Below are 27050 nucleotides of genomic sequence, written 5' to 3'. Positions count from 1 at the left end.
TGGCTCAGTCGGTAGAGCGTGCAACTCTTTTTTTTTTTTTTTTAAATATTTGGGGCTTTATTTAAAAAAATGTTTTTAAAGATTTTACCTATTTATTTGAGAGAGAGAGAGAGGCAGGAGAGAAGAGCAGAGAGAAACAGAAGCAGACTCCCTGCTGAGCAGGGAGCCCAATGCAGGGCTCGATCCCAGGTCCCAGAGATCATGACCTGAGCCAAAAGCAGACGATCAACCAGCTGAGCCACCCAGGCACCCGGAGCATGTGACTTTTGATTTCAGGGTCCCGAGTTCGAGCCTTATGTTGGGCACAGAGATTACTTTTAAAAAATGCCTACAATCTAATATATATGCATATAATTGTATATATCATATATGAATAGAATTATATACAATAACAGAAAATACCTGGGAATAATTTAAATGGAAGATGTGTATGCCCCGTACACTGGAAATGAGAGCACATTCCTGAGAGAAACTAAAGAACAAAACAAGGAGAGTGATATGCCCTGTTCATGGATTGAAAGAATCAGTATTGTGAAGACATCAGCGTTCCTCAAATTCAATGCAATAGATTCAATGCAATCCTAAGCGAGTCCCATCAGGACAGCTGATTCTAAAATTTATACAGAAATGCAAAGGACTGGGGCGCCTGGGGGGCTCAGTCAGTCAAGCGGCTGCCTTCAGCTCAGGTCATGATCTCCGGGTCCCAGGATCGAGCCAGCTCAAGGGGAGTCTGCTTCTCCCTCTGCCTCTGCCTCTCCCCCTGCTCATGCTCACACTCGTTCTCACTCTCTCTCTCAAATAAATAAATAAAATCTTTAAAAAAAAAGAGATGCAAAGGACGAATAATAGCCAAAATAATCTTGAACAGTAAGAAGAAAAGTTGTAGAACTCCACACCACCTGGTTTGAAGACATGGTAAGACTGTGACGATGGAGACAGTGCGGTATGGGCAAAAACCACACAAACACATCAGTGGGACAGGGGAGTCCGGAAGCAGATCCACGTGAAATACAGATTATTGGTTTTGCAAAGGACAGCAAGGCAATTCAGTGGGTAAAAGAAAGTTATATCAACAAAGCATGCTGCAACAATAAGCTACTCATATAGGAAAAAGTGAACCTTGACCCCTATCTCCTACCATACAGCAAAGTTCGTTCAAAATGTATCACAAACCCAAACATAAGAGCCCAAACTCTAAAGCTTCGGGAAGAAGACATAGGAGACCATCTTCACAAGCTTGGAGGAGGCAAGTTATTTTTTAGATGGGGCACAGAAAGCAATAACCCTGAAAGAAAAAAAAATTGACAAATGTCCCTTTCTTTCTAGAAGAGTCCTTGAGTCTCCTTCCATGGCTGGCCTGCCTCCTCTGCATCTTGAGGTGTTAACACTCCCCACACGCCCCGTGCAGAGCCCCCAGCCCTCCACTCCCACTGCTACCGCATTTCCCCAAACCGAGGGCCTTCGAGATCATTCTTCCACCTTTGCCACGATTTACTCAACATTTTCCTTTAAAGCAGCTCACTCCCTTTAACTTCAATCTTGCCCTCCCTTCTTCCGCTGTGTCATAAACCATCCTTGCTGTGAAGTCCCTAGTTGATAGGTTTGTCATTTTTCTCTATTACATATTAAAATAAATCATTAACTATTAAAGATTTTTGAAAATGTGTGAATAACCTAAAATTATTTCAGGTACTGTATTTTTTACATGTTCTTGGGAATATGGGTTTAAGGGTGTGTGAGCATGTGTGTGTGCATCTGAGGGTGTGTGTGAGTGTGTGTGTGTAAGTGTGAGGGTGTGGTAGGGGAGTGTAGGTGTGTGGGGGTGTACTGTGAGTGTGCAGAAATATGCAAGTGTGTATTTGACCGTGAGGCTGTGTTCCTGAGCGGCCTGGAGGTGCAGCAACTGTGAGTGTGAGGCGGGATGGGCTGGAGGAAGACTAGACAATCCACATAATGACGAGTCCTGGTCCCGGGGGGTAACCGCCTCCCCCTGCCCCCCAGCAATGAGCCCCACTCACCAGGAACCACGCAGGGCAGAGAAAAGGCATGTGGCCAGCAGCCCCTCCAGTCACTTCCCTGCTTGTTATCCCCAGGCCCTCCGAGGAGGAGGGAAGCCTGTCCTCGGCCAAGAGAGCACCTGGTTACAGCCAGCATCCTGGTAACCATCACCAGGGACTGAGAGTACTTCTGGGAACAGCAGGAGCCAGCAGGCGGGGGCAGATCCTCTGTTGCTATATTTATAGGTCTGGATTTAGCACAGGACCTTGAGACAAGGGACTGAGCTCCCAAGGTTTCAATATGTTCGTCCCCCTGGCAACCTTGTGCAAGGCATATTTTTCAGGAGTTCAGAGGGGTTAGGTAAATTGCCTAAGGGCACACAGCCAGGAGATTCAGAACCAGAGCAGGACCCAAGTCTTCGCACTCTAGGGTCAAGGATTTTTCCACTACGGCGCAGGCAGCACGGCACCCCCAAAAGCCCTGTGCAGCCCCTCCCTGGACATGAGAACCCAGGCAAGAATGCCAAGTGTCACCTGATTTCACTGTGGCTGTTATCACGTGGGTCAGCCCCTGTGGTCTTGGGTAATGATTCTTCTGCACGTTCCCAGCCAGGTACGGAAAGCCCATGCGCTTTCTGTCTGGGGTGACATTCCACGCAGCTGCTGGCACGTCAGGGCCGGGACCCAACAGAGCTAACTTCAGCCTGAGGGGCTGGGGTCCTGGTTGAGGGTGAGGGTCTCCAGGGAAGGGCAGGGGCAGCCAGAGCACTGGAGACACTTAAGGTGGAGGGAAAGCTCGGGTCTGGGACTAATTACCAAGCAGAATGGAAGCACGTCGGTACTTAAGTAATTCTGGCATGTTCTGGCTGCACATCAGCCTGTGCCAAAGGATTTCTGTACTTTCACTCTTCTCAGAGGTGGAAGATGAGGCAGTTCCTCTGTCTTCCCCTTCCTCCGTCCTCCACTCCCTTGCATTATGGACTGAGCCCTTTAGTGCTAGGGAGCACAATGCTAGAAACTAAAGCTAGTAAAATCTGGATCTCTGCCTGCACCCCAGGAGCTCCTCTGAGAGAGATTCTCTCAGAAAGCCAGCCCCAGTCCTAGGCTGTAGAGGTGCCAGGTTGGTACCCCGAGGGCCTGGGGCCTGTGTCATGTGTCACCAGCTCCGGGACAGATAGGTTCTGTACACAGGCCACTCAGACTGGCTCTAGAACTCAGTCCCCCACTGTCTTCTTCAGACCCCCGAGCAACAAACATATCCATGAGCTCTGCGGGCTTCACACTGAGGAGAGTGGAGTAAATCCCGCAGCAAACAGGATCATGGCCGGCTCAGGGTGGATGATTATTTGGAAGGCCCCAGACTTCTGCATAGGCCCCTGCCATACTCTTGCTTAGTGGTTCTCAAACTTTAGTGAACACAGAATAGCTCTAGGGGGTTAATAGCTAGGGATTTATGTTCATATGAAATGGAGAGAAATGACAAACATATCAAACCAGAGATTTTTACTGTGGAAATTCAGGTAAGAATTCACGCTGCAATCCTGAGTCCAGATTCCACGGGGACAGCAGGCTGGGTTTCTGTGTTGCCGTTTTGATGCAGAGTCCCTTCTTCTGAGACCTCAACGTTGCTCTTAAGGCCTTCAACTGATTGGATGAGACCCACCCACCCCGTGGGGGGGCTGTCTGCTCTACTTAAAATCCACTGATTGTAAATGCTAATCACATCTAAAAAATACCTTCCTAGCAAATCTAGGCTAGCATTTGACCAAAGAGCCGGGTACCACAGCCTCGTCAAGTTGGCGTGTAAAATTACTCATCATATTTTCCTTGACCTCTGGGGAAGGTCAGCACACCCTTCCCTCTGCGCTCCGCACTTACGTGCTGTTCTCGAATGGGTGCCTCTCCTTCACAGAACTGCCACACCATCTGATAACTATCTGCTTGGCTTTGCTGTTCTCCAGATTTTCCACCCTGTGCCCAAGGTGTGCATTTGGGTTGTTTATTTTCTCAGGTCTCTAGGTAGTTATTCTTTGAAGATTGAGGTTTTTCTTCACGTTTGATCAATTCCCAGCCATTTTGTCTTCAAATATTGCCCCTTTCCCATTCGCTCTTCATTCTCCTGGATGTGCTGGCCTCACTATGCTAGATCTTGTCATCTCTCTCTATCTCTTAGCCATGGTTGTTCCTATGTTTTTCTTCTCTGCATTTTCTCACTGTGTACCAGCAGAGTGAGTTTTTTCCAGAGATATAACCCAACTTACTGAATGTCTTATTCTGCTGTTCAACCTATTAATTTTAATCAATAATTTATTAAAACTATTTCTTTTCATTTCTAGAACTTCTGTTTGGCTTGGTTTTTGTCAATTTTTTTCATATCATCCTGTTCTCTATTATTATTTCTTTTCTTTCTAATTTTTTAAGATGTTATTTTTAAGTAATGTCTGTGTCCAAGGCGAGACTTGAACCCACAAACCCGAGATCAGGCCTTGCAAGCTCCAGCCACTGAGCCAGCCAAGCGTCCCTTCTCTTAAAAAAAATCTTTATAATCATTTAAAATGTTTATTTTGTTTTTAGATTTTTCTATTCTATTTCTGAGAGGGTGAATTCCTCATTTTTTGTCTTGTTTGGTTTTTGTATTTACTGATTGTCTCTTATTGATACTTTCTTTCCCGGTGTGGTCTGTAATTTGGTTGGGAACTCGTCTTCATTGGGACTTGTTTTTGCTCTGGGATGTTTGTGAGCCCTACACTGTGAAATGTTCTTACAGAGTACTTTGGGGTTCGCTTCGGTCAGGGCGTTAAGTTCTGAACTAATTTTTATGTTAGCTTTTTGGTACAAGAGTCCTGAGACCAGCGGCACGCCAAGGTCGGGATGCAGTGGGAGCAGTCCACCTCTCTCTTCTGTGTGGGTCAGGCCCAGACCTTCCGTCTTGCACAGGAACTTTCCTCCCACCCCAGCCCAGGATGGTGAGACGGCATTGCTGACCCTTCGGCAGGCCAGGTTGGTAGAATTTTCCCAGCCTCCTTTTTCCCTGACCAGGGCTCTTTTTAAGGCTCCAAGCCTTAAAAGGATAAGTTCAGAGGGATGAGTCCCAGCTCTTCTGCCTCAGACAGCCTGGGGCTGCCTCCCGTCCTTGAAAGGGCCTTAGAATTCCAGGCTCCAGGCCTTAGAGCCTTTGTCTAGTCAAAACCCAATGAATCATAGCCTGAGCTCCCATTCCTTACTGTGGATTAGAGTTTGTGCACTGTCTCTGGAATCTGGGGATTTTCTTTTCTTTCTGTTGAGCTCGGCTGTGTATTTTCAAGCGTTGGCTCATGCTCTGTGCAGCATATGGTAGCAAGGGAAAGGCAACCTGAAATTGCTCAATCCGACATGTTGCCAAAAGGATTCTGATACATTGATCTGCGTGTTGTCCAAGTAATATTAGTCTCCCCCCCTAGACTGTAAACTCCATGAGGCAGGGACTCTGTTGGCTTTTGCTCCCAAAAAGGGCTCAGCATACGGTGAGAGCTCAATAAATATTTTTGAATGAGTGAATGGAGAAGCTCTCTCTGGGGACATTAGTATCTAATTCATAGGGCTGTTGGTAGAACTTAGCAAGAGAAGGTAGGTCAGATGCTTGGTATATGGTGGGAGCACAGAGATGGCATCTATTATAATCACCATGTCTATTAAGGCAGAGGCTCTACCTGTGATGGTTTCCCTATAATTCAGCTCCCACCCCTCAGCTCAGACATTAGTTCTGGCCTAGCGGGGCAGACAGGTTCTGTGGGTCTGGCCCCCTGATCCTTCCTCAGAGGACAAAAATCAGGCCTTCCCGCCAGAACAGCTCTCAGTTTTAACCTGAGCCCCAACGCCTGGATGTGAATTGGTGAAACTTGTCCCACCACCACATTCTGATTTATCCTGTCCTGTCTAGGGGTCTTTGGCCATGCCATTACCAGTGATTCCCTCCTATGGCCAGGATTTTTCTCGAGAAATCTTCATTTTTGAGAGGTTTGTGGAGGAAAAATGCACGTAATAAGTAATCATTGATCTATTTTTGCATCTTAATTAATCACAGGCATTTAACTGCCAGGGCTTCCAATCAGTGTGAGTGAGGTAAGATAATTTTAGCCCAAAGCAAGGAAACAGCATTTCAGTCAGGCTGGGCAGCATCTCCTGGGTGAATGCATGGGGGACCCTCTCCCCATTCCTAACCCAGGGATTTGAAGACTCCAAATGAGAAAGTCCTGTCCCAGGGGGACCCCCTAGTAATAGCAATGCCTTACAGATCAGACCTAAGGAGGACACAAAGAACCTTCTAAGATGGGACCCAGGAGTAACCTTATGAGCATTACAATAATCCCAAGAAAATAGTTGGCAATGGTGTGAGGCAAGAGTGGGACTGACAAGGTGTACGATTGGCTTCATGCCGCCTCAGGAGGAAGAATTTAAAATGTACGTGGGGGGGGGGGGCGATATCTTCTTGGGCGTGTTGGAAGGTGCACTCAACCAATGAGGGCAACTTTGAGCTACGGACTATAAATAATAATGCCTATTAAAATCCTATTATGCATCAGGCACCCTATTTAAAATACTTGAAGCTATTCCTCAAAACCCACCTGTGAGGTTGATACCGCCCCCCCCCCATTTTATAAATGAGGAAGTTAAGTCAGAGAAGTCTTAAGGAACTTGCCCAAGGTCATGTGGCTAGTAGGTCAAGAGCCACCTGTCTGACCCCAAACCAGCCTCCAGCCCCTGGAGACTGCCCGTCCTGTGCATGAGGAATAACAGCGAGCGAGCACTGGGTCTCAGTATTGACTGCTGGTCGGAATCTCCTGGGGAGCTTTAAAAAAATATTGATGCCTGGGTCCTACCACTACAAACTTTTATTTAATGGACCATCAGATTTTTAAAAGTTCCCCGTGGGGTTCTTTTTTTTTTTTTTTTTAAGATTTTATTTATTTATTCGACAGAGATAGAGACAGCCAGTGAGAGAGGGAACACAAGCAGAGGGAGTGGGAGAGGAAGAAGCAGGCTCATAGCGGAGGAGCCCGATGTGGGGCTCGATCCCATAACGCCGGGATCACTCCCTGAGCCGAAGGCAGACGCTTCACTGCTGTGCCACCCAGGCGCCTCTCCCCGTGGGGTTCTAACATGCAGCCACTGGCTTTGTGGATACCAAGCCCACCGAGGTCATTGGCTGTAAACGTTATGTGGCCTGCCCAACCCCAGGATTAAGAAAAAGGCCAGAGAAGCCCAGGACACCAGCCCAGGCTCAAAGTCCAATGTCTGTAACTGGGGCTGGCCCAGAGCCAAACTGGGAACTAGGCACCACTAATGGTAACAGGATGTCAGTAACAGTGACAGGACAGTACTGTGATCGTAATATATTGAGCTTACAGGTGCCGGGCACGCTCTCTCCCCCAGCAGCGTTGCTCACAGCAATGCTGGGAGGTAGGTACCACAGTGAATTTCTCCAGTGTGTAACTGAGGACACTGGGGCATAGACCCATTAAGTCCAAGGTCACTCAGTGAGGCTGGGTTGGGCTGTTGATCCCTGGCTTCTCTACGCTGCCTCTCCAATCCAAGGCCACCTCCAACTTTGCAGCCCCTGGGCCCCCCCGGAAGTCTCATGCCACCGACAGCCCCCAGTGTCCAACTGGCTGGATGTCTGCTCTGCACTGGAAAGGTGAGGTCGGCAATGAAGGTGGGGAAGGGGGAACCCTGTCCCCTACCCCTAATGGGTCTCACAGTGTGGTGGTGGTGGGGGGGGTAAGGCCAGAGTACCCAGGCTTGTAGAGCAGGCAGAGTGAGCCAGGACATTGCGTGCTCAGGGACACGTGGACACAGAGGAGTTGAGGGGGTTGGGGCTCCTTCTGACCTCCCGGCAGATGGAGGGATCCTAACCACAGCAAGCAACCAAGACCCCTCCAACCCTCAGGGTCACATGTCGGAGGCTGGCTCCCTGGGCTCTCCTTCTGCCCCCACATAGCATCTGGACAGGGACAGAACAGCAGTCAAGACACACCTGGTTCAGGGCCAGACCTTCCACTCTGTGGACCCTGCTTGCCTTCCCATTACAGGCCCTCCCGGCAGGTTTGGGGGCGGGGGGAGCAGACGGAGCCAGCCTGGCACTGCTCAGTGCCCCTCGCCCACAGCCGTTTCCGCCCCTTACCCTGTACTCCATCACCAGAGCCCAGCGTGGCTGTCGAGCCACTTCCCGAGCTCTGACTGTCATGATGAATGGAAACTCTGAGAGGGACCATGTCTCTTTGCATTTCCCCAGCAACCAACAAGGGCCTGGCACCAGGCTTCCTCGGAAACGCTCGCCAGGCTGAATTGTTCACGGCTGGCAGCGCAGCTCGGTGACTCAGCCCGTCCAGAGAGATGCCCATGTACCCAGGGCCTTCGTTCCAGTCAACGCCTATTAGCCAGCCCAGAAAGTCAGTGGTTCTCGGGCCCAGCCGCGCAGGAGAGTCCGTGGGGGGCGCAGTAGGTGGGAGGCAGAGGGCGTTCAAGTCCTGAGGCCCAGGGCGCCCCAGACGAGACAAAGCAAGGTCTCGGGGCAGAGGCCCAGGCAGCCTCTCACACAGTCCCTGGCGGGTCCCCTGAGGGTCTTTGTGTTAGAAGACAGGACTGTTAGCTTACAATACGGCTTCCAGGCACAGGCCCCAAACCAGACAAATCTGCGCCCTTGACCCATCCCAGGGGATTTTTTTTTTCTTCTTTTCTTACGATTTTATTTGCACAGTAAGGTGTAGGAACTTCTGGAGGGCACCAGGGTGAGGAAGAAGCAGGCCCGGCCCCCAGGTGTACCTGGCGTGGTGAAGAGGTGGAGGAGGTGAGGCACCAAGGGACAAGGAGGCACCTCTGTGGAGGGAGGGCCTGGCAGGGCCGGGAGGGTAGGGGCTGGAGGACTTCTTGCAGAAGGTGGAGCTCCATTCCTCTCATTCCTGAAGAATGAATTTCTGGAATTCCTGACTGGCTCAGTTGGTTGAGTGTCCAGCTCCTGATCTCAGCTCAGATCTTGATTTCAGGGTTGTGAGTTCAAGCCCCCTGTTGGGTCCCATGCTGGGTGTGGCGCCTACTTAAAAAAAAAAATGAATGAATTTCTTTATTTTTTAAGATTTTATTTATTTGTGAGAGAGTGCACACTAGAGAGAGCTAGAGAGAGCACGAACAGGGAGGAGAGGGAGAAGCAGACTCTGCTGAGCAGGGAGCCCCCCCATGCAGGGCTTGATCCCAGGACCCTGGGACCACGAGCTGAGCAGACGCTTAGCTGATTGAGCCACCCAGGTGCCCCAAAAGAACGAATTTCTAAGGGTAGAATTTCAAGGGTGGTAAACAGAGAGGCAAGAGGAGCTTTCACTTACTTATTTACTCATCCAGCCAGCCAGCCAGCCAGCCATTTACTTCCTCTCGCACTCCTGGGGCTAATCAGCTCACCCCAGGGCAGCCTCCAAGGTCGGCTTCTCTAACCTCCCAGCCTGGCTAAAAGGACCTATGCAGGACTCACACCAAACCCCAGGGAAAGCTGGACGTAGGACAGAAAAGGTGTGGGGGTGGCTTTTAGTCCCAGGAGAGCTCCAGAGCTCCTACTTCTAGTCCACAGATCTGACCCAACTGTTCCTGGGCCTGTGGAGCCCCAGAACCGGGAATGAAAGACCAGGATCTGAATGGCCCCCAGGGCTGGCTGAGGGATCCTTGGGAGGCTGACCCCGGGGGCAACAGCTGTGGCTCAGGTGACCACAGGCTCAGGAACAGGCCCTGGCTTCTGCTCCAGAAGCAGCTCTGGGGCAGACATGTGGTCTCTTAAGTGCGTTAGTCTAAGCCGGGGCACCTTCCTCACAGCCCGTGTCAAGTGTCCAAGGCGACATACACTCACTCGTTCATTCGACACTCGCTGTGGGCCAGGCACGGTGCTGGGCTCTGCAAGTTCGCTGTGAATGACACAGAAAGGCCCCGCTCTGTGGAGTTTACAGACAACAAAACCATAAACACCTCCGTGCAGAGCCTGATCGAGTCTGTGGAGTAGGGAGAAAGACGAAGAGAGGTAAGGGAAGAGAGAGTGGTCGCGGTGGAAAGGTGAGCTGTTCCTGCTCCTGCGCGGGGGAAGCCTCTGAAGAGAAGACACTGAGCAGAGGCCTGAGGGAAAGGAGTGGGACCGACAGATGGGAGGGAAGGAACCGCAGGCACCAGGTACCGAGGTTCGCGGCCAGAAGGAACTTGAGGCGTGACAAGGAGGTCAGCATGGCTCCCGTGTTGGGAAGGAGAGTGTGGCGGCAAATGGGGGTGCAGAGGTAGACGGGGCCGTGTCTCTGGGGCCCACAGAGCCCCGCTCTTTCTATGTGTCTGACAGGAGGCCACAGGTTGGCTTGGGAGGTGCGAGGAGTGAGGGGTTTGAAAGCTGCCAACACTTAGGAAAGTTGAGACGGGAGGATTCGATGCTGGGACGGAGGCAGGTGTGAGGAAGGAGGAGGCACAGCTGGTTCCTAGGTTTGCCTCTTGAGCTTCCAGGTCAACCGTGCTGGTGAGGGAAGTTGAGAATTCTGCTCGGGACACGTGACACCTGAGGTGCCCATTGAGCACCCCGTGGAGGTACTGGCGTGGGGCTGGCTCTGGGGTGGGGTCAGGCATGGCTTGCAGGTGCAGCTGACAGCTGTGGGGGAGATGGGATCCCTGGGGAAACTTAGAGGGGCGGAGCAGGGAAGTGAGCCCTGAGCCCCCAGCCTCTACCCCGGAGGTCCGCAAGAGGAGGCTGAACCAGCCTGGAAGACCGAGCCAGAGGAGCCAGAGAGGAACGATGAAGCCAAGCGGGCGAGGTGTGCTGGTGAAGGCACCCGGCAAGAAAAGGGCAGGCTGACCTGTGCCCGGAGCTGCTCCCAGGTGAGAACGTTTAGACCGGCACGTTGGAGGCTGTGGGTGACCCGGACAAGAGAGCCTCAGCGGGGTCGTGGGGCCTGAGGCCTCAGAAGAGTGAGCACCGGCATGCATGGGACGGCAGGAGACCCAGAAGCAGGGCGGACCAATCTCCTTGAGGGCGTTTGCTACACAAGCGAACAAGGAAACCGAGCCGTAGACCAGCCAGTCGGACCTGCAGGGAGGAGAAGGTGGGGGGCAGCGACGACCTTGCTTAGCGCTGTCCGCGTGCGGAAGTCCAAGGGGACTGCTCTGTTAGCCAGGAGGCTGGCAGGTCGTCCTGGAGATTGGAGGGAAACAGGTAAGGAAGGGTAAATACGCAGACGACTGTGAAGGGGATGGAGGGCCTCTGCCAAAGCTCGTTCTCTCTGGCCTGAAATTTCACCTTGACTGTGTTTGGAAGCCTGACCTTCAGCAACCGAAGAGAAAGAAGCTACCTGAAGCGGCACCCCCTTATTACAGCCAAGAGCAGAGCCGAGATGGAGGCTGGTGGAGGAAGGCCCCCAAGTAAAGGGGGAGCTCTAGCTAGAGCCCTTTTGCCCAAGGCTGCATAGGCCTGGGTGGGTCATAAGAGCGGGCCTGGCCGGGGCAGCGCGCCCAGGAGAGCACATCCGCAAACAGTCTCCAGCCTCACAGCCCAGCGTTGCTTACTACCAGATGAGGCATTCACTTAAGAACCCATCAGCTCTGGCTGGGGGCCTGGTGACACAGAGGGGTAATAGACCTCTGGCAGGGAGAGGCCCTTCCTGCTGTCTCGCCATTCCCAGAGGGCTTCCTCCACCCACACCAGCCAAGTAATGAGGATGGACTTTTGCGTCTAGAAAAAGGATGTACTGGTTAGGATGCCTTCAGCCAACGTAACAGTGATGATCGATGCTCAAAGTGGGTTCCTGAACCAGCAGCAGCCACATCACCTGGGATCTTGCTAAAAATACAGAAGCTCAGACCTGCCGAATCAGCCTTACTTTAATGAGTTCCCAGGTGATTCATAAGTACATAAACACTGGCTTCTGCTGCTGGTTCTCAAATTTGCTACACCTTGGAATCACCAGATTTTTTGAAGTACTGATGCCTGAGTACCACCCTACCTTCTGCAGGCCTCCCAGAAATGCTGATTTCACTGGTAGGGGCTGTGGCTTGGGCATCAGGAAACTTAAAAGCTTCCCAGGTGATTCTAACATGCTAACTTAGTCACAAACTTTGAGAACCACTAACTGAAACTGTAAAGAAATTTATTTTGGGAGTTAGATTCCAGGGTACCTCCAGGGTAGGTCCAGCAACCCCCCCTCCGCGATGTAACTGAGAACAAACCATTATTAGAGGGTTTTTGATCCTTAGGCTGGTCACCTACCTCATGGTTGCAAGATGGCTGCCATAGCTCCTGGAATCATTCACCCACATGACAGGGGTCAAAAGCTGGGAATGAGGTGCAGGGCCAATGTGATGAGTCTGTTTTTTGACTTCTCTCCTTTTGTCAAGCAGGGAAAAAACGTTCTTAGATCCTTGCAGCAGATGTCCCCTTGGTTCTCATTGGGCAAAGACAGGTCACCCTTAGCTGCTGGGAGACTGGGAAAGTGAATTTTGGGGTTTTACACTGTCCATAGCGGGGAAGCAGAAAATGGAGAAGAGGGCTGGAAAGGCTCCCGGGCAGGCAGTGATCCGTGACTGTCAGAAAATGCGCATCTGAAATACACCGGCAGCAAGCTTAACACGTGAAATAACCAAGTCATTAGTTAACTCCCCCCACCCCTAAGCAAGAAGCCACTCCCCGACGATTCCCCCAACTGGGAATGTTCTCGGAAGCTTCTGGAGACCCCGCCCACTTGGCGCAGTTTATATTTTGGTGGAAACTCTTAATATTTCCATTGTCTGACTTGAGAGTGTTGAAATTATTCATCTTAATTAAGTGTTGCCTAGGTGTTATTTTGACAGAGACTCTCACCCATTGAATTTTCTTTACCTCTTCTTTGTTTTAGAAGCCAAGAAGGAAAATGCGTTAGCGGGAGGGCAACTCTCCCACCTGCAGTATCTGGAAGAAATGACAGTCAGCTTGGCCTCAGGCTGGCCTGACTTCCCACTCAGCCGGTTTTTTAGAGACTCGAAAGCCAGCAAGAACCCTTTCTTTGCAGAAGTAGCTGCCAGGGTTCCAAGGTAAGTCGAACAACGTCTCTTTCCTAAGTGGACCAGGTGCTGGTTTCACAAGTGGACGTGTATCCTCTGGACTAAACCATGCATTCCTAATGTGCGCCAGGAGGGTTTGTGAGGACAGGGAGCAAGTCTAGGTTGGTGACTATGGGCAGCCTCTCAGAGGTGGTGGCATTTGAGCTGAGACTTGAATGGACATTCAACCGTAAGCAAATCTGGGGAAACAGAGTTCCAGAGGAAACAACAAGGGAAAAGACTCACGTGGGAATGAATTTGGCCATTTCTAGGAAAGATGGAAGCCTGGGAGGTCTTTTCCTGGGATAAATTCCCACAATGGGGTGACAGGACCAAAGGTTATAGATAAATTTTTTTCAAGATTTTATTTATTTATTTGAGAGAAAGAGAGACAAAGAGCAGGGAGAGGGGCAGAATGAGAGGGAGAGAGAGAATCTTAAGCAGGTTCCACACCCAGCACAGAGCCCCATGCAGGGCTTGATCTCACGACCCTGAGACCACGACCCAAGAGTTGGGTGTTCAACTGACTGAGCCACCCAGGCTTCTCAGTTATAGACGTTTTTTATGACTTTTGATACACACACATACACATATATGGCTGGCTTGTTTTCCAAACGTATATAGGATCATGTGTCCAATTGCTAACAGTTGTTGTTCCTGGGGCGTGGGATTCAGAGGTTGACATGAGGAGAAAAGGGGCTTTGAAGTTTCCATCTTCTCCATGATTAGAATTTTGGCTATATATTTTGGTATATATCATTTGTAAAACTTAAAGTGACCTAATGTTTTAGAATATTGGTAATAAGCAGGGTGGTAGATATAGTGTTCTATTATTCTAAATATCATATATGTATTATGTGAATTCCATTATTAGTAAGAAATATTTCATAGCAAAAATTTGATTTTTAAAAAGTGTATTAATTTAGTGTATTAATTTGTACATGACCAAGTAGCTCTAAATGTGACAGTTTCATTACATACACACAAAGATTGATGATTATTCCTTTTTAACATTTTTGCTTCTTTATTCGGGGTTAGGCTCTGATTTGCTCTGATAAGCCACTTTATACTCTGCAGGTTTCAGTTTTTTGTCAAATGAGAAGAAAGATCTGACTAACCTCTCAATTCCCTAACAGAATTGTTCAGGAAGTTAAATAAAATAGTAAATGGAAGGTACTCTGAAAATTTTTATTTTATTTATTTTATTTTTTTAAAGATTTATTTATTTATTTGAGGGGGAGGGGCAGAGAGAGAGGGAAACAGAGAGAATCTTTTTTCTTTTTAAGATTTTATTTATTTGAGAGAGAATGAGCATGAGTGGGGGGAGGGACAGAAGAAAAAGCAGACTCCCCCTTGAGCAGGGAACCCAATGTGGGGCTTGATCCCAGTACCCTAAGATCATGACCTGAACCAAAATCAGGCCAAAATTAACAAGACAGGAAACAACAAGTGTTGGTGAGGATGTGGAGAAAGGGGAACCCTCTTACACTGTTGGTGGGAATGCAAGCTGGTACAGCCACTCCGGAAAACAGTGTGGATATTCCTCAAGAAGTTAAAAATAGAGCTACCTTATGACCCAGCAATTGCACTACTAGATATTTACCCCAAAGATACAGATGTAGTGAAAAGAAGGGGTACATGCGCCCTAATGTTCATAGCAGCAGTGTCCACAATAGCCAAACTGTGGAAGGAGCCAAGATGCCCTTCAACAGATGAATGGATAAAGAAGATGTGATTCATATATACAGTGGAATGTTACTCAGCCATCAGAAAGGATGAATACTCATCATCCGCATCGGCATGGATGGAACTGGAGGGAATTACGCTAAGTGAAATAAGTCAAACAGAGAAGGAATTATCATATGATTTCACTCATATGTGGAATATAAGGAATAGAGGACCACAGGGGAAGGGAGGGAAAACTGGGAAGAAATCAGAGAAGAAGACAAACTATGAGAGACTCTGGACTCTGGGGAAACAAACTGAGGGTTACAGAAGGGAGGAGGTGGGGGATGGGGTAACCGGGTACTACCGAGGGCACGTGTTGTGATGAGCACTGGGTGTTACGCACAACTAATGCATTGTTGAACACTACATCCATGTGCTGGCTAACCGAACATACAAAAAAAAAAGTCAGACATCCAACCGGCCGAGCCACCCAGGCTCCCCTCTGTAGATTTTTAAATGCAATAGAATAGAAGGGAGGAGGAAAGAGAATTAGGAAGGAATTTCCATCATCAGGATGAATTCCCCCTCTAATCACATCTCACCAAAGCCAGCACCTTCGCCCTGCAGCCCTCCTAGACTCTCCCATTCACCCTGATCTCTCCGTTCTCTTAATTCTGTCTCGAATGTTCTTAAACCTAAGGCTACACAATGTGACCCTTGGATGGTTTTGTGGGCGTTGATGATGACCTCCCCTAGAGAAGGGCCCCGTGAAGGCACCATGTCCTGATGGTGGGATCTGAGGCATTCGTGAGTAGGTAGAGAGGAGATAATTTGAGGGGAAAGGGTGGTCTTTTACACAGAGTTGTACGTGTGGGGAAGAGCTTCACATTAGGCTGCGGAAGGACCAAGTGCTAGTCTGAGTATTTCAGTGATGAGCTCTGAGCATGTCAAGTCTTTTCACCTCTCTGGTTTCAGTTTTCCTGAGCTGTGGGGCAGTTTACACCTTCGTTCTGCCATTTACTCCCTGTGAGTCATTAAAGGTCCCTGTGGTCCACCTGCTCCATGTTCACCACTCTCCGGGCCTCCTCCCCTTCGCAGAGTGTGGGAGCCTCAGCCCTCTCGCGGCTGGGTGGGGCCACGGGACGAGCTCCGGCAAACGAAATGACAGAGGCAGCTCGCTTCCAGGCTGAGCGAACACCACACGCCTGTTCTCCAGGCTCTCTCCTGCCCTGCCACAGCGATTGTGGAGCAGGCTGGTGTGGACGTGGTGGGCCGAAAGGTCAAAGCAGCCCGATCGCTGAGTCACTGCCTGGAAGGCTGCTGTGTGCGTGGGAAATGCACTCCAACTGTGTAAAACCGCTGAGATTCTCGGGACTGTTCGTTACTACAGCCCAGCCCAGCCTAGCCTAACGAACATACAGACTGAGCCTCAGTTTCCCCTCCTCTGGGGGAATGACACCTAGCTTACATGGTTGCGGTGAAGATTGAACAGGAGAATGGGTGTCAGATTCCGAGCTCCACGTCGGTTCACGGGAAGAGCTCACTCGGTGTGCACTTCTTGCCCTGCCCTAGCCAGATGCTCGTTGCTGGCAAAGCCAGGCCAGGCCACCTGACCAGGCCTTCCTGTGGACCTTGGGGCATGACAAGGTCAGTAGGTCCTCAGGGAAGGAGGCCCAGCGTCCTTGTTAAGCAGCACTTCTGAGTTCTGTCTCTCCACACCACCCGGTTCCTTCCGTGTAAACCCCGGGCAGTGATTTGGGTTGTTGAGCGACGTGGGACTGACGGCTTCTGACGTCCACCTTCCGCTAGCAACGAGCCGTGGCAGCGGCACGTTCTCCCCACCACCGCCACCGGCTGCCTCCGTCTTGCTGGGAGGGGACTGCGGGGTGGGGGTGGGGAGGGAGCCTTCCTCATTGACCGGGAACTGTCCCCTGGGTGCCATGAAACAGGGAAGAAAGATTTGGAAGTATGGGCATCTGGTAGGGCCTCCGCGCCTCACTTCATCTGTGCCTTGAGCCTAATAACGACAACAGAATAAAAATAAAGTGAAAACAAGCCTCTAAGGTGCAAGTGCCCTTTCTTTTTTTTAAGAGGAAAGTGTAGCGAAATGGTGGTACAAGGAGCCGAGCATGAGCCGAGAGTTCCGTGGGGAGAAACCGTCCCCCCTGTGAGCGACGGCCGGCTCTGCGCGGTGGCTCTGGCTACCAGGCAGATACTTGCAGGTGCCTCAGGACGGCAATTTCTTGAATCCCACAGCGAGGGACAAGAGAGGTCAAAGTGTTCTTAGGAATTTAAATCAGGGCGATGGCAGAATGTTCCAGAGCCAGTGACTCAGGATTGCTCACCTGGACACCTTCCCCACCGAAATCCACCCACCCCCGCACACACGTCTGGTTATGGAGCAGAGGGTGGGAGCAACTTGGAAATGCTTTTAGCTCAAACTTTAAAGACTCAGAAGAAAGTAAGTCCGTTTTCAAAGTCTGGGCCTGGCTGTGGTAGGGCCTGGTCCTACTTCAGCCACTCTCCTGACCCACAGGAGCTGTAGTCAGGCAAGTAATGAGCTATTCTAGAGAGTTCAGAAAGATGGATTCCACTGCCTGTGCTTCATCTTATGAGAAACAGATGACTCCCTGCTCTGAAATGGCGAGTGCCTCCAGGAATCTATCCTTGTCCCTTCTTTGTTCCAAAGCAAACACTTGCCTTGGCTTCTGTTCTCACGCCCAGACGTGCTCCATGGGAGTGGAGCTCCTGAGCCAAGGACCTGAGACTTGAATTTGAATGGAACTCAACAAGCCTACCCATGAGCTGTGACCACAGAGTAGTGGGACTGCCTTCATAACGAACCTTCCAGACTTACACATCCACGTGTCATCGCATGCAACACGGTCACCTCGGTGTGCTGCAGGTTTGTAGCCAAGGTGATAATAACAGCAAGGTATCAACATTTATGGAGCATTTACTAAAATCTAGGCTCTGTGCTAAAAACTGTAAGGGTGTTTCTCATTTGACCCTCACAGTCCCATTACCAGATGAAAAAAACCGAGATTGAGAGATATCAAGTCATGTGACCAGTGGGTGAGGAGGCTGGGAGTCAAACCCTGGCCCAAAGCTGTCCCCTGCAGGGTTAGAATGACGCTGAGGACTTGGAATGACTGCTGTCCGTTCACATCTTCACTGATGGTGTGAGGATTCACCTTCGCTCAGGTTTAGCCCCGGGAATCAGGAACTTTCACATTCCTTCGCTATGTCGTTGAAATCTCCCCACGGGGAGGCAGGTGGACAATCATCCCAGCCCCCAGCCGTCCTCGGGACGAAGCCAGGGTCACTCAGGGAGGGTAAGGAACTTGCAGGAGGACTCAGTGCAATAACTCTCGTGAATGGACTTAATTTTTTTTTGAAACAGCCAAAAGCTATTTGGAGCCAAGTCCACTAATGTAGGTAATTCATCCAAGTTGGCAGAATTCGGCATGTTGGGTATAAATTTACACAAGCCTGCTCGTCTTGTGGGGCTCGTAGTCTGGTCATGAAGGCAATCCCAGAAGAGAGGTTTCAGGAATGGTTAGAAATTTCCTTCTAGGGGCGCCTGGGTGGGGCAGTCGTTAAGCGTCTGCTTTTGGCTCAGGGTGTCATCCCGGCGTTCTGGGATCGAGCCCCACATCAGGCTCTTCCGCTATGAGCCTGCTTCTTCCTCTCCCACTCTCCCTGCTTGTGTTCCCTCTCTCACTAGCTGTCTCTCTCTCTCAAATAAATAAATAAAATCTTAAAAAAAAAAAAAAAGAAATTTCTTTCTAGTCCGAACCAAAATCTGCCTCCTTGTAATTTGCTCCTGTGGTTCCAGTTTGAATCCTGGAGCTGCAGACTTGGCCTCATCACCGGCCCTTGCCACACCCCACTCCATCCTGACGAGCTCCGCGATCTGGTTTCGAAGCAGCGAATTCGAAAAGATGAGCGTGCACCTTAGAATCACCTGGGATGTCTCTAAGCTGCAATGTCCAGAGAGTCCCGCTTTATCCGACAGCCTGATGGATAAAAGCATAGCTGTGTTTTGAAGTTTATCAAGTGACTTTCTTTTTTTTTTTTTTAAAGATTTTATTTATTCGACAGAGATAGAGACAGCGAGAGAGGGAACACAAGCAGGGGGAGTGGGAGAGGAAGAAGCAGGCTCCCAGCGGAGGAGCCTGATGTGGGGCTCGATCCCATAAAGCCGGGATCACGCCCTGAGCCGAAGGCAGACGCTTAACCGCTGTGCCACCCAGGCGCCCCTAAAGAGTGACTGTCACACGGGGTTGAGAACCACTGTTAAGAGAGGAGAATTTAGACCCGGAGCGGCTCAGTTACTACTGGCCCAAGCGTCACAGGAGCCATGCCCCAGAGCTGGGCTTCAAGCCACCGCCCAGCTGCCCCTTGCTTCCTCTGGACTTGCCCACCCTCCTTGGCCCACAAGGGTTCCCTGAGCTTGGGGTCCCAGCAGGGACAACGAGGGAGGACAGTCTCTGCCACGTGCCCCGTTCTGAAGGCGGTGCTTATCACCCCAACAAAGCTGGATCCCTCGTTCGGAAGGCATCTGTGTGGGAGGTGCTGTCTGGAAAGCTGGGAAGCTGGGTGCAGACGATGCTCGGGTGCTCCTGGGGTCTGACTCTGCTCAGCCCCCACACGAGGATGTAGCCCTAGAGACACGGGTTGGGTCCAGAACCAGGAGAGGCCCGTGTTTATGGACGTTCTCTTGATTACACTGGGTTGTTAGAAGTGGGTTCCTCTGGAACCATGATGTAAGCTCCATTGCAATAGGGTAAGAAATCCCACTTTCCAGTGAGATCTTACCTCCCAGGGTGGAGGGCAGGCAGGCACCCCCCACACCCCCTCCAGAATTCTGAGGGCCTTTCTTCTGATAAGATTGAACCTAGCCTTACAGGGATTGAGTGTAGCATCAGTCCCCGTAACCTTTAGGTGGGGACATGAGGAGGGCTGGCCTCCTGGCCCTGAGCCTGATAGGAATAACAGGCCTAAAGAAACCAAGGCAGGGATGGGCTGGGGTTGCCTCCACCGCGGCTCCTCTGGGAGTCTGCCCACTAGCCAGGCCTTGCCTCCCTGGTCCCTCTGTCTAGAGCCCCTCTATTTCAGCCTCTCCAGTGGTCTTTTTTTCTTAATCCCAAAGTCTCCCAAGATGCTCTGGTCCCACCTCTCTGTGAGCTCTCTGCTCCTAACAGAAACCCCTATCTGGCCGCTCCTCCCCTTCCATTTCCCCTCCATGGCTATCCCCATTCCCTTCCCTTAAGTCAAGGACATTCTGAGAAAGGACAGGAGGGAATTTCAGGCCAAGAGCAAGGCACAGTTGTCGTGGTTACTCAAATGCCAACCATGGATTTACATGAATACCAATGAATGGCTTCCACAGACACAGAGATTTTGTGTGATAGTTAATTTTAGGGCCTGCTTGCCTGAGCCACAAGTGCCCAGGTATTTGGTCAGACATTATGCTGGGTGGTTCTGGAGGAGATTAACATTTAAATCAGTAGATGGAGTAAAGCTGATGGCTCTCCTTACTGTGGGTGGGCCGCAACCAATCAGTTGAAGGTGTGCATAGGCCAAAAAGGCTGACCCTCTGCTGAGTAAGGGAGAATTCATTCTGTCTGATGGCCTTTGAACTGGGATGTCAGCTTTTTTCCTGCCTTCGGGCTTGAGCTGAACTGAAACACTGGCTTTTCCTGGGTCCTGAGCCTGTTGGCCTTAGCATTGGAACTACAGTATCGGCTCTCCTGCTTCTCAGACATTCAGACTCAGACTAGAACTGACCATCTGGCTCTCCCGAGTCTCCAGTTTACCAGCGTACCCTGCGGAGGCTGGGACTTGCCTGCCTCTATAATCAGGTGAGACAATTCCTTATAATAAACCTCTTTCTCTCTCTGTACATCCTATGGGTCCTGTTTCTCCAGAGACCCTGACCAAGGTACCTTGCCTCACAGATATTGCTAATATTCCCATTTTATACGTGGAGAAAAGCCCCACCCCCACAGGTCTACACTGCCCTGCCCTCTCTAGCAGCACCATCTGGATCCCACTCACTCCAGCCCCACTCTCCTCCTCCTCTCCTCTCTCCATCCGGGCATCCAGCTCACCTTGTCTAGCTGGAAGCCCCACCTCCATCTCTCTGCCCAGCTGGGCCAGGCTGTGCCTGGATCTAGGATCTGTGATTCTTCCCTGCTTCTTTCAGAAGCAAGCCCATATTCCTGGGGGAGTTGAAACACACTTGCTGGCCTTCCCTGGTTCTGCAGTCACTTCCTTTTTAAACAGTTGGAAATATTTCAGGACCCACATGATTCCATTTGGTTGTCAAGCCACATCATTGTTTTGGAGAGCAGGCTATATTTCCTGGAGACTGTGCCTGGTCTCCATTTCTTTCCCCACCTCTTTACACATTCCTTTCTCACTCAGACAATCTCCTCCTGCCTGCGGATTTATTTCCAAACAACTCAGGAAAAGGTGTTCAGCAGGCCCATACATTTGACCCCCTGTGTCTTCCCAAAATCTAGGTGGCACATTAGCTTCTTCTTGGCCACAGCCTGGGTAATTTTTGTGCTACAGCAAATGTATTCTGAGTTTTATTTATTTTTTTTTTTTTTAAAGATTTTATTTATTTATTTGACAGAGAGAGACAGCCAGCGAGAGAGGGAACACAAGCAGGGGGAGTGGGAGAGGAAGAAGCAGGCCCACAGCAGAGGAGCCTGATGTGGGGCTCAATCCCAGGACTCCAGGATCACGCCCTGAGCCGAAGGCAAACGCCCAACCGCTGTGCCACCCAGGCGCCCCTATTCTGAGTTTTAGATGGTAGAAAGAAAGGAAAGAACGGAAGAACAAAGGAGAGGAAAGAAACCAATAGCAACACCCAACAGCCAAATTGATATGCACATTATGGTAATAATTCTGCAAGAACAGCTTGTACTTGCAGATAACTTAGCCTCTGGCCAACCAGGAACAGGGGGTACCCACAACCGCAAGCCGTATACCAACCACAAGACTATATTTGCCCAGGTTTTTTTCCCAACCCTATTCAAAAACACTTCAGCACATCAATTCTCCTTTCTTCTGAGCATACAGAGAAACAGGTTGGCGAAGGGGATGGCTCAGGCGGGTGGACGGAGGCGGGAGACAAGAAGATCTTTGAGGCCTGGACAGTGTTCTCTGGGAGGCCTCTCCTCAAGGCTGGAACCTGGGAGGGGGTGTCATAAGCTGTAGCACAATGAAGTCAGGGAAGGTGGAGGAAGGCCTTCCAGAAGGCAGGAGCATGAAAGAGGGATTGAAGAAAAGGCTTGTGAAGGGCATGCCAAGAGGGCCATGAAGTAATGTTCCCAGAGCCCTCCAGCCCTCTGGTTAAAGGACCATTAAGCACGAATTATTATCCTGGCTATTATTTCTGTCTGCAATAACAGCCATGACAATGGATGCCGCAAAGGTCAACCCTGGGGCTCCTGTTGCCTAATCCATTTAGTGAGCGATGGAGGCGGAAATGAGCTGATGAAGTTTGTTGTCGATCCAGACACGTTTCAGCTGGCCGGGCCGCGAGGCCTGTGAGAAGCTCCAGATGGAGTCCGTCTCCTCTGTGTCCCAGGCGAGGATGGCGGCTGAAATTGAACCTGAGCCCATTCAAGGTAAGTCCTGACAGGGAGGAGGCATTCGCCCAGTTCAGGGCAGTGGCCGCGGTGGTCACCGGAACACGCAGCTTGCCCGCAGAAGAGGGGCCCTGGGCTCCCGCCTCCCAAGCAGCGGCTAGACCCCCAGGAGTCTCGGCTGCCCCTTTCATCTGGAGGCATCTCAGATCCCACCTGGCACTGCAAAGACCCGCCCAAGGTCACCCATTTGGATAGACGCTGAGCCAAGACCAGACCCTGGGGCCCTTGGCTTCTGGCCGGGGTATTTCCACTCCACCTGTCTGCAGCTCCCCCGCCCCACCAGAGGCGAGTAAGCTGCAGCCTTGAAGCCTCCAGCTGGAGATGTGGGGGTTGGGGAGCCTGACCTCCCCCCCCATTCCCTCCAGTCAGGCCTTCCAGCAAATGCATATCGAGCACTTACTGCAGTTCCTGCACTGTTCCATGTGGGGGATGAGGGCACGGAGTCTGGAGTCAGACCTCGGTCCTTTAATCCTTCTGAGCCTTGATTTTTTCATCTGGAAAATGGGCAACATTAACCCCTGTGCCTCACACATGACTGCTCCATGAAAGGTGGCTGTATAAGATGAGGGCCTGGCCCCAAGGAGCTCTTGGTCTCCTAGGGGAGGCAGATCCATCAACGACCATGCGCACTACACAGGGACACCGCGTCTGCGAGCAGAGGAAGGAGTGCTCTGCCGCTCAGCAGCCGGAGGACAGCGAGCAAGCTCCTCACCCTCTTCAGGGGGGCCCGAGTCCTCTTACCTGTGCATTGGGATAACATAAAGAGCCCATAAAGTCAGGCTTATGGATCTGTGCTTTGGACCTGATAAATTCGAAGGGCCTGGTGCTCAGGGGGCGTCGAAGTAGGAGCATCAGTTTGGAGGCGAAGTCGGAGAACCTTCACAGGACAGGTGACATTTGAATTGGGTTTTGAGCAGAGCTCTACAGGCAGAAGTTAGGCCGAACGGCCTGGACAAGGGCATGAAGATGCGGACACACAGCATATTCAGAGAAGAGCAAGCAGCTTGAAGAGTCTGAAGCAGGGAGTTGGTGGGAGAGGGGCGGACAGGGCTCTGGGGACAAGCTGTGGTGCCCGATGGAAAGAAACCTGAACTTTCGGACAACGAGGGCAATTGGAGGTTTTTGAGCTTAGGTAGGACAGGATCAAAATGGCATTTTTAAGATATATTTTGCTAGCACTTTATTGGCTGCTGGCTTGTAGTTTCGCCAGGAGCCATGTTGTAACAGCAATAATACAGTGGTGATAAACTCCTCAGTAACTGTCTGAACTCTATTGGTTGCAAACGACAGAAAACCAAAATCAGACCAGGTGTGCTGGTTTTCAGATATGTCCACAAATTCTTTGATCTTCCTTCCTTCCTTCGAGGCCCGATTCCCCTCCCCTTGAGTGTAGGCCTAAGGTCCTAACTCACTTCTAACAAACAGAGTGAGTGGGAGTGACAGCGTGCACTTCAGAGACTAACTCAAAAGGCACTGCTCACTTGCTCTCTTGGATAGCTCATCCCGGGGGTCGTCAGCTGCCATGTTGTGAGGACACGCAATCAGCCTCTGGAGAGCCCATGGGACAAGGAGCTGAGGGCTCCCACGGCCAGCCACGCGGCCAGCCACTGGGAAAGCACGACCTTCAGGCCCAAGCAGGCCTTCAGAGTCCTTGCTAATACCCAGACTGAAATCCTCGGAGAGACTCTGAGCCAGAACCACTCAGCTAAGCGCATTCCCGAATCCCTGACCTACAGAAAGTGTGAGATGAGAGATGTTCTTTTCAGTCTCCGCATTTGTGGTAACTGTGCAGCCATAGGTAACTAACACCTCAGCTTATGCAACAAAACAGGCAATTAATTGGTGCACATCGACTGAGACGTCCTGAAGTAGGTACCGCTTGATGCTGGGGATCACAATCCAAATATGTCTCCAGGATTCAATTTCTTTGCAGCCCCTAGATCTGTCTTCCTCTGCATTGGCTCTTTTCTCAGGTTCCGTGTGGTGGCTCCTGAAAGCTCGAGGCTCCTCTCATCTTTACAGCTAAGATCTCCAGGGGAAGAGACGCGTCTCTCTCCCAAGGGTGTGTCGTTGATTCTGGTTGGGTCCCCTGCCCATTCCTAAATCAATTGTTGGGCTCTGATTGGCCAGGCCCATCATTTGCCCAGCCCTGGGAGGGGGGGTTAGGGGTGGGGTCACCCTACCCTGGGGCAGGATGGGGCCTGGGGCAAGGGAGGTGCCTCCCTAGAGGAAAGTCACCCGTGCAGTTGCCAGGAGGGGAAATGGTTGCTGGGCAGTGAAACAATGGGTGTCTATTACACCCACATTTGCATTGTACTTTTCGTGTGTGTGTGTGTGTGTGTGTGTGTGTGTGTGTGTGTGTGTGTTGTGTGTCTGCTATGAGTTATTCCACAATAGCTACCTGACCTCCTGGGGGCTGTTCCTCAAATGCTTTAGCTTCCTCCATCTCGTTCAGGACTTAGATGTTACCTACTCAATGAAACTTCCCCTGAACATATGCCAGTTAAAAATGTAACCTCCCTCTACTACTCCACTGAGATATTGTAATTTTTTAAGTGTTTTTTTGTTTGTTTGTTTCGTTTTGCAAGTAATCTCTACACCCAGTGTGGGGCTTGAACTCACACCCCGAGATCAAGAGTAATGTGCTCTTCGGACTGAGCCAGCCAGGTTCCCTGGTATTGCGATTTATAATAAGAAATAAATATTTGGTTTTTGTGCCCATTTCTGGCACCAAGTTCCTAAAACCCTTGAAATTTCCTATGGAATAAGAGCAACCAAGGTGCTCTTATTGAACCCCTTTCAACAACACCTGCGTTTATGTAAATGAGGTGATTTTTGGAAAGTGCTGAGTGGCGCTGGTTGCCAGGGGAGCCAACCATGTGATGGAGGGTTAGAACCTTCAGTCCCACCCCCCTGACCTTTAGGAGAGAGAGGGATCAGAGGCTGGATCAATTGCTAGTGGGCAGTGATTTAATCAGTCATGCCTGTGCAATGAATCCTCCGTAAAAACCCAGAAAAGGATGGGGCTTGGCAAGCTTCTGGGTTGGTGAACATGTGGAGAACCCAGGAGAATGGCACCCTGTCCCCATAGGCATCTCTTCCATCTGGCTGTTCCTGAATAATACCCTTTTCTAATAAACCATTCATCTAGTAAGTAAAGCACATCTCTGAGATTGTTGAGCCTCTCTGGCAAATTAATCGAATCCACGGAGGGGGCTGCGGGGACCTGGGATCTATAGCCAGTCCGTCCAAAGTACAGGGGACATCCTGGACTTGGGATTAGCATCTGAAATCTTGCAGGTGTGGGTACCTAGCCAGTGGGGCCTGATGCCAGCACTGGGTAGACAGGGTTGGAATGAAGGCAAATTTTCGGGCATCCCACTGGTGTCAGGGAATTGCTTGGTGACGTTGGAAAACCCACATTATCAGATGCCCATACGCTGTTCCCTTCCCTGCTTTGTCTTTTTCCTTAATACTATCACACTATTTTCCTAATTTATCTTATTACCAGTCTCCCCACTGGAATGTCAGCTCCACAAGGCAGGGATTTTTGTCCATTTTGGTCACTGCTATACCCTGTGTGTCTAGAACATAGTAGGTACTCAATAAATAATGACAGGATGAACGAATGAATGTTCACAGTCATCCTGTGAAGTGGGTAGAATCGACGTGAGCCTCCTTCTCTCTCTCTCTTTTTAAAGATTTATTTATTTATTTGAGAGAGAACTTCTGCGTGGGTGGGGGTGGGGGGTGCACGAGGGAAGAATCTCCAGCAGACTCCCTGCTGAGCGTGGAGCCCAAGGTGGGGATCCATCGCTCCAGCCCTGAGGTCATGACCCGAGCCAAAATCAAGGGTCGGCTTAATTGACTGAGCCACCTAGGCGCCCTGGTGATACTCCTTCTTTTATATATAAGGACACTGAAACTTTTTTTAGATTAAAATTTTTTTTCGGGGTGCCTTGGTGGCTCAGTAGGTTAAGTGTCTGCCTTCGGCTCAGGTCATGATGTCCTGGGATGGAGCCCTGCGTCGGGCTCTCTGCTCAGCGGAGAGCCTGCTTCTCCCTCTCCCTCTGCTGCTCCCCCTGCTTGTGTTCTCTCTGTCAAATAAATAAAATCTTAAAAAAAAAATTTTTTTTCTAAGTAAACTCTACCCCCAACGTGGGGCGCAAACTCCTGACCCTGAGATCAAGGGTAGTATGCTCTACCGACTGAGGCTGAAAGGCACCCAAAAATTAAAAAAAAAATTTTAACTGATGCATAGTTTACATATAGCATTATATTAGGTTCAGGTGTACAACATAACGGCTCGACAATTTCAGACGTTACTCTGTACTCAGCATGATAGCAGAGCTACCATCTGTCACCACACGAAGTTATTACGGTATTACTGCCTATATTCCCTATGCTGGACTTTTCATCCCTGTGATTTATTCATTTTGTAACGGGAAGCATGTACCTCTTCCTCCCCTTCACCTATTTTGCCCATCCCCCACCCCAGGATATTGAAGCATGAGAGAAAGATCCTCTTGGCAAAAAGATTAAAAAGAAGTTAAAAAAAAAAAAAAACCCAAACCTTTAATTGTTGAGTGCTAATGAGAACCCAGCAGAGGGGAACTTAACGCATTACAGTGTGTTCCCACCAAGCGAAGGTTAA

General features: G+C 50.4%; 1 long non-coding RNA gene across 2 annotated transcripts; it reads left to right on the top strand.

Moving 5' to 3' along the window:
* Nucleotides 1-4596: 4596 nt before the first annotated feature.
* On the top strand, nucleotides 4597-16783 carry LOC123799049 (uncharacterized). Of its 2 annotated transcripts, none has more exons than XR_006781486.2 (5): nucleotides 4597-4997; nucleotides 7591-10580; nucleotides 10726-10868; nucleotides 12878-13052; nucleotides 15828-16783. It is a non-coding gene; the product is annotated as an uncharacterized LOC123799049 (long non-coding RNA). The 2 variants fall into 2 exon arrangements; XR_006781487.2 differs by having other exon boundaries at nucleotides 15705-16783.
* Nucleotides 16784-27050: the final 10267 nt, after the last annotated feature.

This window comes from Ursus americanus, chromosome 26 (genome assembly GCF_024610735.1).
Source record: "Ursus americanus isolate L20-20 chromosome 26, mUrsAme1.1.p, whole genome shotgun sequence".
Taxonomy (NCBI): Eukaryota; Metazoa; Chordata; class Mammalia; order Carnivora; family Ursidae; genus Ursus; species Ursus americanus.
The sequence above is the reverse complement of the archived record's forward strand: the minus strand, read 5'-3'. Positions and strand labels throughout refer to the sequence as shown.